Raw genomic sequence first — 15,037 nt, 5'->3', positions numbered from 1 at the left:
AATTGATGTTTATTGGCCAAGTATGTGCATGTACAAGGAATGTGCCTTGGTGCTCCGCTCACAAATGACAACACAAACATACAGTTAACAATTAAGAATAAAGCATAAAGACATCAAAACAATAAGGATACAACATTACAGTCTAAACATGTGGGTGAAAATAAACCAGAGCAAAAAAGAAACTACAGACTTTGGTTATTGAGTAGAACTACCACTCATGGAAAAAAAGCTATTTTTATGTCTGGCTGTGGCTGCTTTGACAGTCCGGAATCGTCTTCCAGAGGGAAGTGCTTCAAAGAGTTTGTAGCCAGAGTGAGAGGGGTCAGAGATGATCTTGCCCGCTCGCTTCCTGGCCCTTGCAGTGTACAGTTCGTCAATGGGGGGGTAAGGTTGCAGCCAACAGCCTTCTCAGCTGTGCGAACGATCCGCTGCAGCTCCGGATATCGTGCTTGGTGGCTGAGCCAAACCAGACCATGATGGAGAAGGTGAGGACGGACTCAATGATAGCAGTATAGAATTGGACCATCAATGCCTGTGGCAGATTGTGTTTCCTCAGCTGCCGCAGGAAGTACATCCTCTGTTGGGCCTTTTTGACTGTGGAGTCGATGGTGGCCCCCCATTTAAGGTCCCTGGAGATGATAGTTCCAAGGAACTTAAATGACCACAGATGTGACTATGGTGTTGTTGATGGTGAGTGGAGGGGGGGGGGGGGTGGGGAGGGGGAGCTCTTCGAAAGTCTACAATTAGTTCCACTGTCTTGAGAGCATTGAGCTCCAGGTTGTTGCGATGGCACCAGGACGCCAGCTGTATCACTTCCCGTCTGTAGGCAGATTCCTCCCCATCCTGGATCAGTCCAATCAGGGTTGTGTCATCCGCAAACTTGGTGCTTCCAGTAGAAAACCCATAAGCAGGCATTTTCAATAGGACAAATTGCTGGAGTAGCTCAGCAGGTCAGGAGCATCTCTGGGGACCACATGTAGGGGACGTTCTTGCAGGGGAAAGTGCTTGGGAAGAACATCGTTTGGGAGGAGAGGGATGAATGAACCAAGGAATTGTGGATGGAGTGGCCTCTGTGGAATGCAGAAAGGGATGGGGATGGGGATGAGAAGTTGTGACTGGTGGTTGGATCATATTGAAGGTGGCAAAAATGTCAGAGAATGCGTTGGATGCAGAGGCTGGTAGGGTGAGATAATGACCAGGGTACTCTATCCTAGTTCCTCGCAGGTTTGATGACAGTGTTGGGATTGCTACTGAGTGACGGAGGGCTGTACATTCAGAGGGGATGGCATTGGAGTGGGTAAAGGGATGGATAGCAATTGTTTTCACACTTGGTACAGTTCAGCTAGCGCCCGGTGGGCCATTTCTGTTGAAGGAGACTAGTTATTAACTCTAACCAGCATTAATTATGCCAATCACAGTTTCTATCATGCTAAGAAATACAAGGAAAAAGCAACATGTTCATATATATATCCAGACTGCCTTCCGCACCCTGCCCCAAAGTAATCCTCATTTCCGCAGAGTTGCATGTAACCAGAACCAAGTGTTTACATTCAGCAAAGGATGACTAGACTGTACTTAGAAACTCCAGAACAATAAAGGAGAAGGGGACATGTGGAATTTTTACATAATCAATGAGTTTGATAGAGCAGAAGGAAAAAGTTCCCACTAGGAAAGGAATCCAAAATCAAGAAATATACATAAAGAACTGTCCTAAATAGCGAGGGAAATGCCAGGGAAACTTGCAACTTCTGCAAAGAATATGGCACGTGCTATCGTAAAGAGTATTGGAGCTAAATTGCAGAAGTACATTTGAGAAACAAATAAATAAGTTTCAGGGAGACTGGGGCAGAATGAAATGGTGAAACAGTTGGATGAAGGAAGGTGGAAGAAAGATCATGGGAGAATAAAAGCTGGGAAATCCAGTTCACCCAATTAGCACAGTACTCTTGTTATAAAATATGACACTGAACTCGAATGTCACCATGAAGATAGGTGACCAAAGCTTGGTCAAGAGGCAAGCATTAAATAGCGTCTTAAAGGGAGATAGTGAGTGAGAAAGGTTCCCAACAGAATTTCAGAGCCTAAAGTAAGATCACTGAAGAGATGGTGCGTTCAAGGAAGTTGCAGAAGAGGTCAGAACTGAAGGAATCCAGAGCTTTTGGATAATTATGGACTAGGAAGAGGTGATATTGCTGGGGAGGGACAAAGCCTGCGGAGATTAGAACAAGATTGTTGTCAAATTATCAGGGAATTCCAATCAGCAATGCAGGTAATAAGCACTAAGGTGAAAGGTAATTGAGGCTTTGTGTGAGGGATGGACAGGGGCAGCAGAGCTCCAGACCAGCTGAAGTCTGACAGTGTGCCAGAAGATTAAGAATTCAGACACCAAAAGGATGGCATAATGATGCACCAGTTGAAAGATGAATGTGAACATTAAAGACCCATGGGATTTTCGAATGCAAGCATTCATTCTCTTTCCAGAACCCAGTGCAAGCACAGAGGTGGTTTACAGCAGCGTGTGCTTCTCCTCAGCTGCTAATTAAATAATTATCCTTGGTCCCTCTGACTAAAGTACTGTTCACTAAACTTAACTAAACTAAAAGCTTTATGAGGATGTTTACCAGGACCTGATGGACTGGATTATAGGGAGAGGTTGGGCAGCATGGGTCTTTATTTCTTGGAATTTCGGAGACTCAGAGGGGATCTTATCGAGATGGAAAATAACATGATGGGATTAGATAGGGTGAATGATGAACCAGAAGGCATACGTTTAAGGTGAGAGAGGAATGATTTAATTACTACTTTAATAAGAATGACTCAGGACTAAAGGACATTCTTTTAGGAAGGAGACGAGGAGAAATTTCTCTAGTTTCTTTAGTTGGTGATTCTGTTGAATTCTTTGCCACAAGCTGTGGAGGCCAAGTCAGTGGATATTTTTAAGGCAGAGATATATAGATTCTTGATTAGTACAGGTGTCAGAGATTATGGAGAATGGGGTTAGGAGGGAGAGATAGATGGGTGTAGACTTGATGGGCCGAATGGCCTAATTCTACTCCTCTTCCTTATGACCTTATGAGAACCCGAGGGGCAACTTTGTCATTCAGAGGACAGTGGGTATATGGAATGAGTTGCCAGAGAAAGTGGTTGAGGCAGATACAATCACAGTTTTAACAGGTACATTTGGATAGGTACAAGGATAGGAAAGATTTAGAGGGTTACGGGACAAATGCTGGCAAATGGGACAAACATAGATGTGCATCTTTGTCGTCACAGTGAGTTGGGCTAAAGGCCCTGTTGTTTTGCTGTCTGACTCTAGAGCTCTATAATTGATATTCTGTTGCCATAACCTACCATCTTGTGGAAAGATTTTCATTATATTTCTCAATATTACACAAGCAAATTAAAGAATGTACTGTGAGCTTATGAAAGAAACGGGTTAATAATCTTAAAAATAAATTATTGTTTTTGGAACCATTTGGTTTGCACAGATTGTGCTTGTCTGTCTCTGGACGATAATTTAATTCCACTTGCACCAGTGTTTGCAAAGAGGCCATAATTCACCAATGCTTTGATCAACCTTCCTTAAAGTTTTTTTTTACTCCCTATGAGTATGCAACATTTCAAAGCAAAATTAATCTGGACCAAGTTCAATTCATTTCATAGCATTTGCAACCAACAACATGAAAGTTCATAAATTCCTAATTCTGAGGGCAGGCACCATCTCGCAGACTCCTCCTCATACCTAACTCTTGAACATGACCCCACAGACAAAAACCAGGCCACCATCTCTCTGACAGTTGCAGATCTCACAGCCTCCAACCATACAGTTCAACCGTCCAATACTGCCCAATTCTATCTCCGTCCCAAAATCCTCAAACAGTCCTGCCCTGGCTGACCTGTTGTTTCTGCCTGCTCCTGCCCCACAGACGTAATTTCCAAATACCTTGATTCTATCTTCTTGCCACTACAACCCCCAACCCCCTCCTACATACATCCAGCACACCTCACACATGCTTCAACATGTCAATAATTTCAATTCCCAGGCCTCACCTTTAGCATTTTTACCAACATTCTCCTGCTGCTGGCCGAACTTGCCCTTCCTCTCAACAACATTTTACTCCCACTTTCTTTAGGTTAAAGGTGTAGCAAGACCCCAGCTATGCCTGCCTTTATGTTGGTTACGCCGAACAGTCCTTGTCCCAAACGTACACCAGCATTACTCCCCAATTCTTTCTCTGCTACATCGACGACTTCATTGGGGCTGCCTCCTGCCCTGGACAGAATTCATTAAAAAGACAACTTTACCACCAACTTCCACCCTTCCCTCAAATTCACTTTCTCACTTTGTCTTCATCACTGGGGACAGACCATCGATTGATGTGTACTACAAACATACTAACTCCTACATTTATCTGGACTACACCTCCTTCTACCCCACCAGCCCCTGCAGCCCTTCCAGGTGAGACAGAGATTCACCTTCACCTCCTCTAACCTCATCTACTGCATTCAGTACTCCCAATGTGACCTCTTTTACATCAGCAAGACCAAGCGTAGATGCAGCGTCTGTTTCGCCAAACTCTTATGTTAGGTACTTCAAAGCATGCTGGATCTCCTAATTGCTAACCATTTTAACTTCCCTTCCCACTCCCAGAGCGAGGTCACAAGCAAACTGGTGCGCAGCACCTCATAATTCAACTTGGGTGGTTCCACTTGGGCCTCCGCAAAGCCAGCAGCACAATCAAGGACGAGTTGCACCCTGGCCATTCCCTTTCCCATCGGCCAAAAGGTATAGAAGTGTGAAAACGCACACCTCCTGATTCAGCAACAGTTTCTTCCCAGCTGTTGTCAGTCAACTGAATCATCCTACCACAATCAGATGGCAGTGGTGAACTACTGTCTACCTCATTGGTGACCCTCGGACTATGCTTGATCAGACTTTGCTGGCCTTACCTTACACTAAGTGTTATTCCTTTATCATTTATATATACAGTGTAAATGGCTCGATTATAATCATGCTTTGTCTTTCTGCTGGCTGGTTCTGACCTTGTCTTTCTGCTGGCTGGTTAGTATGCAACACGTGTTTTTCACTGTACTTCGGTGCACATCATCAGGTCATAATAAACTAAATACACGTGACAATAAACTAAACTGAAACTTCGTAGCCAACAACCTGGTGGTATGAACTTTGAATTCTCCAATTTTAGGTAACTAACCACCACCCAAGTACCACTACCCTTTCTCCCACCTCTCTTCCATGTGCCCCACCTGCATGTTCACCCATTTCTCCCACAATTACGCCCCCTTCCCATTCCCTTCTCCCCCTCCACGTCCCCTTCCACCCATATCCCTATCTCTAGCTTCACATCTCACACCTCTCCTGTCGTTACCTCCTTATCTAACTGATTTATGTCCTTTCATCTCTGCCCTTTGTCGAATTATCTTTGTCCAAACCCCCTCTCCTGTATCCACCCATCATGTCTGGCCATGTCAAACTCCCACCATTCTTCCAGCTTTCTCCCTCCCAACTACAGTTAGTCTGAAGAAGGGTCCTGACCTGAGATGTCATCTAGTCTCATCCTCCAGGGTTGCTGCTTGACCTGCTGAGTTACTCCAGCACTTTGTGTCTTTTTTTGTAAACCAGCATCTGCAGTTCAATGTGGCCGAATTCCTTATTCTGCTGAGCAAAGGGGACATAGAAAATATTACGCTGCCCGGGAGGCTACTGGAAGCTTGATGTAAGGCACACTGTTGAAATAGTGTGGGGAAAGACTCTCCATGCTGTGAGGTTGACCCAACACAGCACTCAAATTTCTAGCTTAGAAGGTTATAGATTCAAATCCCCTTCCAAAATCTGATCATGGAATCTAGGCAGTTCTGTGGAATCCTCGCACCGCAGGTATTAACATTCAGATGCGAAGTTAAGCAAAAAGTTTCAGCTCTCAGGTCAGTTTAATGTATTGTCATGTGTACTGAGGTAAAGTGAAAAGTTTTTGTTGCGTGCTAACCAGTCAGCAGAAGGACAATACACGATTACAATCAATCCATTTATAAGGGGATAACTGGCAAGATAAAGCCAGCAAAGTCTGGTCAAGGATAGTCTGAGGAACATCAAAGAGGTAAATAGTAGTTCAGCACTGCTCTCTGGTTGTGGTAAGATGATTTGGTTGCCTGATAACAGCTGGGAAGAAACTATCCCTGAATCTGGTAGTGATTCAGAGAGTTTGAATCACTATATGAAAGATCCCATGAGAACCCTTGGAAGAAACCGAGTTATATTGGTATTCTGGTTAGCATTTACCATATCATATCATATCATATATATACAGCCGGAAACAGGCCTTTTCGGCCCTCCAAGTCCGTGCCGCCCAGTGATCCCCGTACATTAACACTATCCTACACCCACTAGGGACAATTTTTACATTTACCCAGCCAATTAACCTACATACCTGTACGTCTTTGGAGTGTGGGAGGAAACCGAAGATCTCGGAGAAAACCCACGCAGGTCACGGGGAGAACGTACAAACTCCTTACAGTGCAGCACCCGTAGTCAGGATCGAACCTGAGTCTCCGGCGCTGCATTCGCTGTAAAGCAGCAACTCTACCGCTGCGCTAACATCATCAAATCACCTTTTTAATGTCATGGAATACGGTTTGGTTTCATTTGCAGCAAACTGACTGCTGTCCTTGCTTATATAACAGTGACTACACTTAGGATTACGTAATTGACAGTGAAAGCCTTCTCAATGCCCTGAGAGTTTGACTATTACTTTGAGGAGAAAGTCATCTGTAAACTGGCCCCCAAGATATAAGGTAATAAATATATCTTGTGGAATTTTCTGCCACAGAAACCAGTGGAGGCCAATTCACTGGATGTTTTCAAGAGAGAGTTAGATATAGCTCTTAGGGATAACGGAATCAAGGGATATGGGGAGAAAGCAGGAACAGGGTACTGATTTTGGATGATCAGCCATGATCACATTGAATGGCAGTGCTGGCTCGAAGGGCCGAATGACCTACTCCTGTACCTATTTTCTACGTTGAAATGGCACTGTAGATGCTGGTTTATACCAAAGATAGACACAAAATGCTGAAGTACTCAGCAGGTCAGGAGAAAACGGATCGGTGATGTTTTGTGTCAGGGCCCACCTTCAGACTGATTGTAGTAAGGAGAGAGGGGAAAAAATGGAAGCAAAGAAAAAAACAGGTCAAATCTGGGCAGGCAACAGATTACCTTCGGCAAGGACGTTCCCTGATAAGCTGACTGTGGCTAGAGACAGGTTTGAGCCCAAGGGGGATACATAGTTACAAACTGTGCAACTAGTTAACTAGTTGACTTTTAGTGGAGGAAGGTTGGGGGGGGGGGGGGGGGGAGGGGGGGGGAAGGAAAGTGTTTGTATAAGTTACATATAATTAGAGAATTCCACATTCGTACCATTGGGGTGTAAGCTAAATAAGTGAAATATGAGGTGCTGTTCCTCCAATCTGCGTGCGACCTCACTCTGGCAATGGACAAAGCCCAGGACAGAAAGGTCAGTGTGGGAATGGGAAGGGGAGTTAAAGTGATTAACAATTGGAAGATCCAGTAGGCCTTTGCAGACTGAGCATAAATGATCAGCGAAATGGTTGCCAAGTCTATGCTGTGTCTCGCCAAGTACCCTTGGGCTCAGATCGGAACATCATTTGCAGTAAATATATTGGAAAATACATTCTCCTGATGTGAATAAAGTAATGGAAAACATTTCATTGTCCAACATTGCAATCATTCAAAAAAGGGGCATTTAAAAAAAAGTCTACATAAGATTCATCAATGTTGGGGTGGGGGAGGGGGGGAGATTGCTGAAGCTGAAAATCTTGCTTAAACCACTGAAGCAGACAATTCTGGAAGAATAGTAATTATTTTCTCTTTAACTGTTGCCTGAACGGAAAATGGAAATATTCAACTGTTACATATAAGCACTTTCTTATACTAGTCCACTGCAGTTTACCTGAGTGGTGTTACTAACAAAGAGCTGCTTGCCCTGGCAATAGTTTGATTAATCAGCAGTAAACTATTATACTTAATTCTTCCAGGATGTTAGAGCTGAATTAGAACTGTGTTTCTGAATATAATTGCCTCTTTGAAAGTTCAATGTTGTAGCCACATTATGGGAAAAGAATAATGAGATTGGATTCTTCTCTCCTTGCCAATGCATCAGCAATCAGAAATGTCTAAACTGTAACACAAGCTGGGGTAATCTATGCAATTGTGCTCATAGATTTAATTAACACTATTCTTCAGTTGATCACCAAGACACGTGCTTGGGCAACGTGAACAAAAAGATGTGTTCAGATTTTCCTTACTTTTTTTCCCAGAATTCGAGCAATTTGCCCAAATTACCTCAAGTACGTGCCAGAAACTAAAAATCAGTCAAGGCCAAGTTCAAACCCGGAGGTTGCTAACTAGTATTATTTCAATTGAAATACATTTAACAGGTTTTTAAAAATATGTGTACTTCCCAGTGGCTCAGTTGTCAATGGTCCCGAAAAGAACAAGCAGAATGATGGCACTAATGGTAAATATATAGTTCAGCTGAGAAGTTTGCAAATAATGCACAATTGGAATAACAGGGATAACTTGTATTAGTGTATAATGGTGAGGTTTCGTATTCTGTGAAATCAAATTTAATAACCAGAGGTGCTTGTATCTAAACTACTACTTGGTAATTTGAACATACTAGCAGACCATACTGCAATGTCACCTTCACAAGTGACATGGGTCACTTTACTTGGGGTCTATAATTTGTATTTGTAATCTTCATTTGTATTGTGATAGAAAGACACCCGGCCTTTTAACAGAAACACGATCAAACAAAATGTGATGCCAGTCCACGTGCAGAAATGTTAGTCACTTGTTGAAAGACATTTAAAAACATCAGTGTTAAGGAACCACTCAAAAGAGAAAATGCATAAAATAATGAGAGGTATAATTTAGAGAGATACAGCATGCAAATAGGCCCTTTGGCCCACCGAGTCCTCACTGACCAGCGATTCCCATACATTAGCCCTATCCTACACTAGGGACAATTGTATACACTGGAATTTAGAAGGATGAGGGGGGATCTTATTGAAACATATAAGATAATTAGGGGATTGGACACATTAGAGGCAGGAAACATGTTCCCAATGTTGGGGGAGTCCAGAACAAGGGGCCACAGTTTAAGAATAAGGGGTAGGCCATTTAGAATGGAGATGAGGAAGAACTTTTTCAGTCAGAGAGTGGTGAAGGTGTGGAATTCTCTGCCTCAGAAGGCAGTGGAGGCCAGTTCGTTGGATGCTTTCAAGAGAGAGCTGGATAGAGCTCTTAAGGATAGCGGAGTGAGGGGGTATGGGGAGAAGGCAGGAACGGGGTGCTGATTGAGAGTGATCAGCCATGATCGCATTGAATGGCGGTGCTGGCTCGAAGGGCTGAATGGCCTACTCCTGCACCTATTGTCTATTGTCTATTGTCTATTGTCTATAATTTACAATCTTTACCGAAGCCAATTACCCAACAAACCTGGACGGCTTTGGAATGTGGGAGGAAACCAGAACATTCGGGGAAAACCTACAAACTCCATACAGACAGCACCCATAGTCAGGATCGAACCCAGGTCTCTGGCACTGTAAGGTAGCAATTCTACCACTGAGCTACTGTGCCACCCCTAATAGTAATAGTATAGATAAGATAGATAGTCAGATCTTTTGCCCTCCAGGGTGGAAATATCAAAGAGGGCATAACTTTAAGGTCATAGGAGGGGAATTAAAAAATATGAGGGGCAGGCCTTTTTTTTACAGACACACATAGACACACACACATAGACACACACACACACACGCACGCATGCACGCACGCACGCACACACGCACACAAGCACACACACACACACACACACACACACACACACACAGAGTGGTGGGGCAGGCAGATACGATGGTTGAATTTAAGAGACTTTCAGATAGGCACATGGATTTGCAGGGAATGCAGATGGAGGGACATAGATTATGTGCAGGCAGAGGAGATTAGTTTAACTTGACATTGTGTTCTGTACAGGTATTGTGACCTGTAGATTAACCAATGGCAAGAATGTAGAGCAGTGATGAACAGGATGGTGCAACCTTAGGCATTGTGGCAACATTTACCAAGTGTAGCATCAAAGAGCCCTGGCAAAGCTTATGTCAATGGGCATCAAGGAAAACACTTCACTGCTTAGGTCATATTTCACTTAAAGGGAGATAACTGGTTTCCAGAGATCAATCACCCCAGTCCCAGAATATCAGTGCAGGAGTTCTACAGGGTAATTTTCTAAACCATCTCCAACTGCTGAATCAATGAAATTCCTTCCACCAGAAGATCATTAGCGTGAAGAATGATGAAGATTGTTCATAGTCTCATAAGTGATAGGAGCAGAATTAGGCTATTTGACCCATCAAGTCTACTCCGCCATTCAATCTGTCCTATCTTTCCCTCCTAACCCCGTTCTCCTGCCTTCTCCCCATAACCCCTGACACCCATACTAAACAAGATACTATCTCTGCCTTAAAAATATCCATCGGCTTGGCCTACACAGCCTTCTGTTGAAATGAATTCCACAGATTTACCACACTCTGACTAAAAAAATTCCTTCTCATCTCCTTCGTAAAGGAACACCCTTTAATTCTGAGGTTATGACCTCTAGTCCTAGACTCTCCCACTAGTGGAACATCCTCTCCACATCCACTCTAACCAGGCCGCAGATTGCACAGTAACTGAGGAGTTTCAGGTGAGAAGAGAATGATTTATTAGGAACTGTGCAGAAATTCATAAGTGATAGGAGCAGAATTATTTCTTTAGAATTTAAAGAATTCAAATTTAAATTGCTTTAAAAGAATTTAAAGCTTTAGAACATTTTCCACTAATAGGGTAGTGAATATATGGATGAGCCGCCAGAGAAAGTAGTTGAGGCAGGTACAATAACAACATTTAAAACACATTTGGACAAGTACATGGAAATGAAAAGATTAAAGGGATTGGGCCAAACGCAGGCAAATGGGACTAGCTGAGATGGGGTATCTTGATCAGCAGAGAGGAATTGGGCTAAAGAGTCTGTTTCTGTGCTGTATGACTCTAAAACTAACTGATACAGTCGTTGCCTACATGACCAAGACCTAGATAACTTTCCGATTTTAGTAACAATTGCACCATGCAAGTACGAGATAATAATCATTCCAATGAAGGAATCCAAACACTTGCATTCAAAGTTATTATCATCATCAAAACCAAACCATCAGTACCCTGTGAGTGACTAGAAAAGCAAGTGGGAAACTAGTATCCTGTGATGAGTGAAACATTTTCTGAAACCTCAAAACCTTTCTACTATCCACAAGGCACAAATCACTTGCAAAGGACACAAAATGCTGGTCATTTTCTGACTCAGCGGGTCGGGCAACATCACTGGAGAAAAGAAATAGGTGACGTTTCGAGTCGAACCCCTTCTTCTGAGTCTGAAGTACGGTTCTGACCCAAAACGTCTCCTATTCCTTTTCTCCAGAGATGCTGCCTGACCCGCTGAGTTACTCCAGCATTTTGCGTCGATCTTCGGTATAAACCAGCATCTGCAGTTCCTTCCTAAGCACAGATCACTTGCCTGTTTCAGCAGCTAGCTGACCACAATTTAGAACTCAGTCTCGTTCATTAATCCCAACTTGAATGTCATTTTCCATCAGACACCACCTCCAGTGCAACAACAACAACAAATTTACATCAGTCTGTTGATGGTCAGCCAGCAGCAAATACTATTAATTAGAACCAAAAACAGAAATGTTAGAAGCCCAATGGTCAAACCTGATCTCTAATGACAGCAGCAAAATTGGCATTTTGGGACCGAACCCTTCCTCAGAACTGCCGGTAAGTTGGATGCAAAATACAGCACAGAGAATGTGAGAGTTAGGCTGATCAAAAAATTCTGGGTTGTTCGCTGAGGCTGTTATATAACTTTGAGCAGCAGTTATGTTGCCACATTATTACGCAAGAAAAGGGGAAGACAATTCAAAAAGCACTCTCCCATTCTGATGTTAGAACAATGAAATCTACCCTGCGGCTAAAATAAAATTGTACATCCTCAAAGAGTACCATTAGGCTCTTTGATTTAACAATCTGCACTGTTTCTTCTCGTTTTTAGTTTCCAGTATTTGTCTAATAGCTGTGCGTGAGCACCACCAAGTGGTCAGTGCAGGTACTGACTGCCACATGCATGAACCCGCTAAACACTAGACAAAAATTGGTTGATGTGGATGAACCTAAAAACATTAAAAGTTCTTATTACAAACAAGTTTGTTTGATGGAAATAACAAGTCTGTTTTGCCATATCCATCACAGCCAAACAGTTTAGTGACTACTTTTACTGAGTAAAATAATGTATATGGGACATCATAAATCAGTTGTGTTATGCAAACACCATGCTAAAGTTGCCCAGTGCAAGTTTTCCAGCCATGTAACTCTAGCGCGACAATGGCACATGGCTCACATCCCCAGAAACACCGTTTGCTCCATTTTGAGGCAAGATCACTGGGGGTCTTTAAAGATGAAGTAAACGTATTTTTGAAAGAGTCAGAATCAGATGAAAAGTCAAGTCAAAGTCAAGTCAAGTCAAAGTCAATTTTATTGTCAATCCTCAGCCAGTTTACACAGACAGAAAATCGAAATACCGTTTCCCACAATCCCGAGGAACAAAGTGCATAAAACAAAAGGCACAGCAAACAACAATCAACATAAAATATAAAATATAAAATATAGTCACTTCAAATTTTTTTTAAAAAAGTGTCTGGTGCTGGATGTGCGTGTGTGTGGGGTGTTAAAGTCCAGGTCCCATAGGGGCAGGGGAGAGAGGAGGAAGGGAGGGGAGAGAGTTCAGCATCCTGACAGCCTGGTGGAAAAAACTGTTCTTTAGTCGGGTGGTGCTTGACCTCAGGCTGCGAAACCTTCTCCCTGAAGGCAGGAGGGTGAAGAGGCTGTTGGAGGGGTGGGAGGGGTCACCCACAATGCTCAATGCTTTGCGGGTGAGGCGGGTGGTGTAAAGGACCAGGAGTGTTGGGAGTGAGGCGCCAGTGATCCTCTCAGCAGTGTTCACTATGCGCTGCAGGGTCTTACGGCTGGAGGCTGTGCAGCTTCCGAACCACACAGTGATGCAGCTGCTGAGGATGCTCTCGATGGCACCTCGGTAAAAAGTGTACATGATGGGTGTGGGGGCTCCCGCTCTCTTCAGTTTGCGGAGGAAGTAGAGGCGCTGCTGGGCTTTCTTGGCGATGGACGTGATGTTGTTGCTCCAGGAGAGATCCTCGGTGATGTTCACCCCCAGAAATTTGGTGCTGCTCACCTGCTCCACAGCAGCACCATTGATGGTCAGTGGGTGGGGGTGTTGGGTGTGCGTTCTCCTGAAGTCGACAACAATCTCCTTTGTTTTCTCCACATTCAGGAAGAGATTGTTGTCTGTGCACCACGCGGCCAGCTGGTCCACCTCCTTCCTGTAGTGGGTCTCGTCGTTGTTGCTGATGAGACCCACCACTGTTGTGTCATCCGCAAACTTGACGAAGTGGTTGGAGCTGTAGGTGGGTGTGCAGTCGTGGGTCAGCAAGGTGAAGAGCAGGGGGCTTAGCACACATCCTTGTGGGGCACCCGTACTCAGCGTGATGGTGTCCGATGTGTTGCTGCCGACCCGTACGGACTGGGGTCTGGCAGTGAGGAAGTCCAGCAGCCAGTTGCAGAGAAGGGGGCTGAGGCCCAGATTTGTTAGTTTACAAACCAGCTGCTGGGGGATGATGGTGTTAAATGCTGAGCTAAAGTCTATGAACAGCATCCTAACATATGAGTTTTTAGTGTCCAAGTGGGTGAGGGCTGGGTGTAGAGCAGAGGAGATGGCATCCTCAGTGGACCGCTTAGCTCGATATGCAAACTGAAACGGGTCCAGGGAGGGGGGGAGGTTGGATCTGATCTGCTTCATGACCAGCCTCTCGAAGCACTTCATGATGGTTGAAGTCAGCGCTACAGGGCGGTAGTCGTTGAAGCAGGATGGAGAAGACTTCTTGGGCACAGGTATGATGGTGGTTTCTTTGAAGCACAAGGGAACAACAGCCTGGCTCAGGGAGATGTTGAAGATGTCTGTGAGGACATCTGTGAGCTCAGCTGCGCAGTCTTTTAGCACACGACCAGGAATGTTGTCAGGTCCAGAAGCTTTCCAGGTGTTAATCCTTAACAGTGTGCTCCTCACACTGCCTGGAGACAGAGAAATAGCCTGGTCGTTGGGGGGGGGAGTTGTTTTCTGCGCAGGTGTGTTGCTCTGTGCTTCAAAGCGTGCGAAGAAGCCGTTGAGGTCGTTCAAGAGAGAGGTGTCACTGTCACAGGTCTGTGGTAAGGGTTTGTAGTCCGTGATAGTCCTAATACCCTTCCACAGGCTCCGTGTGTCTCTGCTGTCACTGAAGTGGGCTGTGATGCGCCGGGTGTAGTGTTGTTTGGCTTTCCTGATGCCACTGGAAAGGTTGGCCCTGGCTGCTCTGAGACCGGCTGGATTGCCCTCTCTGAAGGCAGCGTTGCGGACCCTCAGCAGCCCATGGACCTCCCCTGTCAGCCATGGCTTCTGGTTAGCCCGGATGGTGATGGCTCTGGTGTGGGTCACATCGTCAATGCATTTGGTGATGTAGCCTGTAACTGTCTCTGTGTATTCCTGAATGTTGGTTGTGTTGTTGTATGTTGCTGCCTGCTTGAACATGTCCCAGTCTGTAGTCTCAAAGCAGTTTTGGAGTGCAGCTGTGCTGTCCTCTGACCACACACGTACCTCTTTTGAAACCGGTTTGGTGACTTTCACCCGGGGTCTGTATGCCGGTTTCAGCAGAACGGTGAGGTGATCAGAGAGGCCGATGTGGGGGAGGGGGGAAGCCTTGTATGCTCCTTTGATGGTCGTGTAGACAAGGTCCAAGGTGTTGTTTTCTCGTGTTGGGAAATCAACATGCTGGTATACTTTGGGCATGACAGTTTTTAGGTTAGCAT

General features: G+C 44.6%; 1 protein-coding gene across 1 annotated transcript in view; it reads right to left on the bottom strand.

Annotated features, from left to right (window-relative positions):
* The window catches only part of pdzd2 (PDZ domain containing 2), a 274,116-nt gene extending 262,203 nt beyond the window's left edge, over window positions 1–11,913 (bottom strand). Inside the window, exon 1 of the mRNA XM_078395102.1 lies at window positions 11,840–11,913. The gene's annotated coding sequence lies outside the window, so the exon portion shown is untranslated. The remainder of the gene's footprint in view (window positions 1–11,839) is intronic.
* Between the last annotated feature and the right edge of the window lie 3,124 nt (window positions 11,914–15,037).

This window comes from Rhinoraja longicauda, chromosome 1 (assembly GCF_053455715.1).
Source record: "Rhinoraja longicauda isolate Sanriku21f chromosome 1, sRhiLon1.1, whole genome shotgun sequence".
Lineage (NCBI taxonomy): Eukaryota > Metazoa > Chordata > Chondrichthyes > Rajiformes > Arhynchobatidae > Rhinoraja > Rhinoraja longicauda.
The sequence above is the reverse complement of the archived record's forward strand: the minus strand, read 5'-3'. Positions and strand labels throughout refer to the sequence as shown.